The following is a 6,466-nucleotide window of genomic DNA, read 5'->3' on the forward strand; positions in this document are numbered from 1 at the left end:
CCATCCTCTCCCCTCCCCTCTCTTTTCCTTTTTCTTTGAGACGGAGTCTCGCTCTGTTGCCCAGGCTGGAGTGCAGTGGTGCAATCCGGCTCACTGCAACCTCCACCTGCCAGGTTCAAGCAATTCTCCTGCCTCAGCCTCCTGAGTAGCTGGGACTACAGATGCGTGCCACCATGCCCGGCTAGTTTTTGTATTTTTAGTAAAAACAGCATTTCACCATGTTGGCCAGGCTGGTCTTGAACTCCTGACCTCAAGTGATCTGCCTGCCTCAGCCTCCCAAAGTGCTGGAATTACAGGCATGAGCCACCATGCCCAGCCAGTTGAAAAAATTTCAATGTATTACTTGTCACAGCAAAGGAGAATACACATCACGGGTAGCTGTTACTGAAACACCAGTTCAGTCGGCTGCTTGCCACACAGAAAGCTAATCACTGAGACACTAGTATTGCCCGTGAAGAAGGGTTTAATTAGGTGCTGCAACCGAGGAGATGGGAGATCAGTCTCAGATCCATCTCCCTGACTGATTAAAATTAGGGGTTTAGGGTGGGCATGGTGACTTATGCCTGTAATCCCAGCACTTTGAGAGGCCGAGGCACGCAGATCACCTGAGGTCGGGAGTTCGAGACCAGCCTGACCAACATAGAGAAACCCCATCTCTACTAACAATACAAAATTAGCCAGGGGTGGTGGCACATGCCTGTAATCCCAACTACTCAGGAGGCTGAGGCAGGAGAATCGCTTGAACCTGGGAGGCGGAGGTTGCAATGAGCTGATATCATGCCATTACACTCCAGCCTGGGCAACAAGAGTGAAACTCCATCTCAAAAATAAATTAGTTAATAAAAAATTAGGGGTTTATATAGCAGGAAAGAAATGTAACAATGTGTGAGAAAACAACGGTTAGGTAGGGGTAAGGAAGAGAAGTTGGTCAACAGGAAGCAGATGGTCAATTGGGCAATCATGATGGGTGAGGGGTCTGACATCTCATTGTCCAGGTGTGATCTGCTAAGTTTCAGCTCCTTGATACTATCTGGGAGGCCTGATGGTTGGTTTCCTGGGAAAGGAACTCAGATAAGACAAATGTAACTTTCTCAAGTCAATTCTATGTTTATTGAAAGAAACCATTAATATAAGTTCTATGGGACAGTGGGGCTAGTTTCATAACCATGGGGTGTCTCAGTAGGCTTGTGTTAAGCTCTTTAGGGGAGGATTCTAGGTTGGATGCTATCAGGAAGAGGGGGTAATCTTATGACTAGGCATTCTAATAAGTCTTTTAATTTAATTTTTTTTTTTGAGACAGAGTCTTGCTCTGTTGCCGAGGATGGAGTTCAGTGAGGCAATCTCAGCTCATTGCAACCCCCTCCCCCCAAGTAGCTGGGATTACAGGCTCCTGCCACCACGGCCAGGTAATTTTTTGTAGTTTTGTAGAGACAGGGTTTCACCATGTTGGCCAGGCTGGTCTCAAACTTCTGACCTTAAGTGATCCACCCACCTCGGCCTTCTGAAGTGCTGGGATTACATGCGTGAGCCACCGAAGAACTAATAAATCTTATATGCAAGGAGTAAAGACTAGACTGAGGCTAAAGCCATGATTGATAAAAGAGAGTGCTATGAGCTGAGTGTTTAATTACCTCTGAAATTCATATGTTGAAATCCTAACCCCTAAGATGATGTTATTAGGAGGTGGTAATTTGGGGTTAGTAATTATGTCATGAGGTCAGAGCCTTCATTAGTGTCCTCATAAAAGAAACCCTAGAAAGCTTCCTTCACCCTTTCCACCATGTGAGAATACAGCAAGAAGGCACCATCTATGAATCAGGAAGCAGGCTCTCGCCAGCCACCAAATGTACCAGCACCTTGATTGCTGGAAGTGCTGGGCAAAGTTCTAGCAATGCTATGATCAGCTGCAGGACCAGACCAGCTCCTAGAACACCATGGTCACCTAGGAAGGCCAGGGCGGCTCCTAGCAACACCAAAGCCAGCTATGAGCTTCAGGCCTGCTCTTGACCACTCTTCTCCTCTCGGGATTAAACTAGCTATGTTATGTAGAGCATGTAGAACAATGTCTGATAAATCTTTTTTCGAGACTTGCTCTTTCTAGCCTCCAGAAGTGTGAGCAATAAATTTCTACTGTTTATAATCCACCCAACCTATGATGTTTTATTAGAGCAGCCCCAACAGACTGAGAGAGAAAGGTTGTTCCAATTAGCCAGAATATAGGAATGTTTGGTTATGTCTGGTTTGGACAGTGCTCACATTTTGTCTGTGTTCAGACATGCTTACAGAGTGATCTCACTTTTGTCTTGCTATGTACACATTTACAGCTACAAACGTTTTTGCTTGATGTTGATGTTCTGTGAAATTGTTTATATTCAAGAGGACAACATCATAACCTAGGTGGAAGTGCTGGGTAAAGTTCTAGCCATGCCATGATCAGCTGGAAGACCAGACCAGCTCCTAGAACTCTCTGGCCAACTAGGAAGGCCAGGGCAGCTCCTAGCAACACCAAAGCCAGCTGTGAGCTTCAGGCCTGCTCTTGACCACTCTTCTCCTCTCAGGATTAAACTAGCTATGTTACGTAGAGCATGTAGAACAATGTCTGATAAATCTTTTTTCGAGATGGAGTCTCACTCACTCTATCACCCAGGCTGTTTGCTCACTGCAACCTCTGACTCCTGGGTTCAAGCAATTCTCCCTGCCTCAGCCTCCCCAGTAGCTGAGATTACAGGCATGCATCACCATGCCCAGATAGTTTTTGTATTTTTTATTTAATGTTTTAGCAAACTTTGTTGTACAGAACAAAAAAAAAATACATCATGATTCTGCATGATTTTCTCTCCCACAAAAGCATGGGTGAAAACCAGTAACTTACCTATAAAAATATTTTATTTAGGACTCTAATAAGATAATATGTACATTCATATCTTGTCTCCTGAGTATTTAAATAGGGAAAGGTTCACCTGAAAAAAGTTTTCCCCAGGAAACCCATAGTTTCTTGGCTCAACTGACCCATTAAAAAAGTCCACCTAGGGCCAGGTGCGGTGGCTCACACCTGTAATCCCAGAACTTTGGGAGGCCAAGGCGGGCAGATCACAAGGTCAAGAGATTAAGACCATCCTGGCCAACATGGTGAAACCCCGTCTCTACTAAAAATACAAAAATTAGCTGGGCGTGGTGGCATACACCTGTAGCCCCAGCTAATCAGGAGGCTGAGGCAGAAGAATCCCTTGAACCCAGGAAGTGGAGATTGTAGTGAGCCAAGATCATGCCACTGCACTCCAGCCTGGTGGCAGAGCAAGACTGTCTCAAAAAAAAAAAAAAAAAAAGCCCACCTAGGCGGGGCTCAGTGGCTCATGCTTGTAATCCCAACACTTTGGAAGGCCAAGGCAGGTGGATCACCTGAGGTCAGGAGTTCAAGACCAGCCTGGCCAACATGGCGAAACCCCATCTCTACTAAAAATGCAACATTTAGCCAGGCATGGTAGCACGCACCTGTAATCCCAGCTACTCAGGAGGCAGAGACAGGAGAATTGCTTGAACCCAGAGGCAGAGGTTGCAGTGAGCTGAGATCAAACCATTGCACTTCAGCCTGGGCGACAAGAGCAAAACTCTGTCTCAAAAAAAAAAAAAAAAAAAATCCACCTGTATCAACTTTCTGCCAGTCTGGAGAAGATTTGTTTTCTTTGATCTGACATCACGTGTTCACAAGCTTCTAAAATGTTTGCCAAAATTAAAGTTTGATGGATGGTTTTTGTTTTGACCCATATTCTTCCATTCATTCCAAATACTATCTCCAGGGAATAAAGTTTTCCCACTTCCTGTATGATTCCACAACCTGGAGTTAATAGCTTTCTAACTAAGCCCAAAGTCACTTTAAAAAGCAGACCATCAGGGCCAGGCACGGTGGCTCACGCCTGTAATCCCAGCACTTTGGGAGGCAGAGGCACGCAGATCATCTGAGGTCGGGAGTTCGAGACCAGCCTCACCAACATGGAGAAACCCCGTCTCTACTACAAATGCAAAATTAGCTGGGTGCAGTGGCGCATGCCTGTAATCCCAGTTACTCAGGAGGCTGAGGCAAGATAATTGCTTGAATCTGGGAGGCGGAGGTTGCGGTGAGCCGAGATCGCACCATTGCACTCCAGCCTGGGCAACGAGAGCAAAACTTCGTCTCAAAAAAAAAAAAAAAAAAAAGCAGACCATCCTGTCCAATGACACCCATTCCATTGGCTCGTCCTCAGCTGTCAATACACACCATCTCTAGTTCCACGTCTTTATTAGCAACCACAAAGTGGCCATAGATGAGATCTCCAACCTGCACATATGGTCTGTTTCTTTTAGTTGCACCTTCAAACGCCAAGTAAAACAAAGAAGCTGGCTCACTCCCTCCAACATCAGCTCTGAATCTATCTCCAGATTTAGCTGTCACTCTGCCAATCACATGATCTCCTTTCACTCGAACATACTCATTCCCGGGGCTGCAGCACTTCCAACCCGGCGGTGTCTCAGCTTTCCCAGTCCTCGTTCTTGTGTTTTTTAGTAGAAACAGGGTTTCACCATTTTGGCCAGTCTGGTCTCAAACTCCTGACTTCAAGTGGTCTGCCCACCTCAGCCTCCCAAAGTGCTGGGATTACAGGCATGAGCCACCAGGCCCAGCGTGATAAATCTTAAGTGCTGTAATTACTGAGTATCCATCATTCAAATAGGCAATTTATACCTATTACTAGTGCACTGTATTAAAACTCATAGTAACATGGCCAGGCATGGTGGCTCACACCTGTAATCCCAGCGCTGTGGGAGGCTGAAACAGGTGGACCCACCTGAGGTCAGGAGTTGAAGGCCATCCTGGTCAACATGGTGAGACCCCGTCTCTACTAAAAATACAAAAATTAGCCAGGCATAGTGGTGCATGCCTTTAATCCCAGCTACTCTGGAGGCTGAAGCAGGAGAATCACTTGAACCCGGGAGGCAGATGTTGCCGTGAGCTGAGATCACACCACTGCACTCCAGCCTGGGAGACAGAGCGAGACTCCATCTCAATAAATAAACAAATAATAAAAAATAAATAAAACTCACAATAACGGTGTGAGGCAGTGTAGTTGTCTCATTTCACAGCTGAGGAAACTGAGACTCCCAAAAAGTGAGGCTCAAGGCATCAGCGTTGTATATGGGTTCAGATAGAGTCTTTTGGCACTGGAATTTACTGGATAGTTTCTGCCCGCCCTCTAAATGACTCTCCTCTGTGTCAGGTGCTTCATCTCTCACCCCACTTTTCAGGAAGGGTGTGTCTCCATCCTGTTCCTTATTCTTCTTCCTGGCTTGGAGAGATGTGATTCTGAGGAGGGGCTGCAATGCATGGGGTTATAAAAACCCACAGTCCAGAGAGGGGATGGAGAGAGAAGGGAGTAGAGAGGAGAAGATGGAGGAAGTGTGCGAGCCCAAGGGGCCAGGCAACCCTGGTGAGGCTGCCCCACCCCTTCCGTGGGATGTTGGTAGTGAAACAGAAAAGGTTCCCTTGTCCCCCTTGCAGGGCGTGTGACAGGGGGTGTGGCTCACATCTTCCGTGCCCCGCTGCTCAAACCTCCAGGGGAAGCATGCAGACAGGGGGGTTGTGGGGCTTCAACCCCACGGCAGCGTCTAGGGGTGAATGCTTACAGCTCATGAGGCCCCCGTGGGCATGTGTTACAGCGTGCTGTTTCAGTTTTGCCGTCCGCAGTTGGCTGACATTCATCAGCTCAGTTAGATGCTCTGCCTTATTGCAAGGACAGACGACTTTCTCTCTCCCAGGGTTCTTGCCTTAGTGAACTGGAAAAATTGGATCCCATGTGATCCAATTGGGTGATCCGATTGGAGGGTGGGTGCAAGTTTTTTTATGGAGTGGTGGTAGCCCTTAGTGAGGTGCTTTTCTGTTTCACTGTCAACATCCCACAGAAGGGGTGGGGCAGCCTCACCAGGGTTGCCTGGCCCCTTGGGCTCACACACTTCCTCCATCTTCTGAACCCATATACAATGCTGGGAGTGGTGGCTGTAGTCCCAGCTACTTGGGAGGCTGAGGTGGGAGGATCACTTGAGCTCAAGAGTTTGAGGCTGCAGTGAGCTATGATCACACCACTGCACTCCAGCCTGGGTGACAAAGTGAGACCTCGGTCTCTACAAAAGGAAAGAAATAAAAGAAAAAGGGCTGTCTAGCAAAGACGTGGAATCAACCCATCAATGATAGACTGGATAAAGAAAATGTGGTACATACATACAATGGAGTAGTATGCAGTCATAAAAAAGAACAAGATCACGTCCTTTGCAGGGACATGGATAAAGCTGGAGGCCATTATCCTTAGCAAACTGACGCAGGAACAGAAAACCAAATACCACATGTTCTCACTTATAAGTGGGAGTTAAATGATGAGAACACATGGACACATAATGGGGAATGACACACACTGGGGCCTATTGCAGGGTGGAGAGTGAG

General features: G+C 46.9%; 1 pseudogene; it reads right to left on the reverse strand.

The window, feature by feature from the left end:
- Positions 1–3,636: 3,636 nt before the first annotated feature.
- LOC109024059 (exosome complex component RRP40-like) lies at positions 3,637–5,991 on the reverse strand (annotated as a pseudogene).
- Positions 5,992–6,466: the final 475 nt, after the last annotated feature.

The sequence above is a fragment of the Gorilla gorilla genome, chromosome 20, assembly GCF_029281585.2.
Source record: "Gorilla gorilla gorilla isolate KB3781 chromosome 20, NHGRI_mGorGor1-v2.1_pri, whole genome shotgun sequence".
Taxonomy (NCBI): Eukaryota; Metazoa; Chordata; class Mammalia; order Primates; family Hominidae; genus Gorilla; species Gorilla gorilla.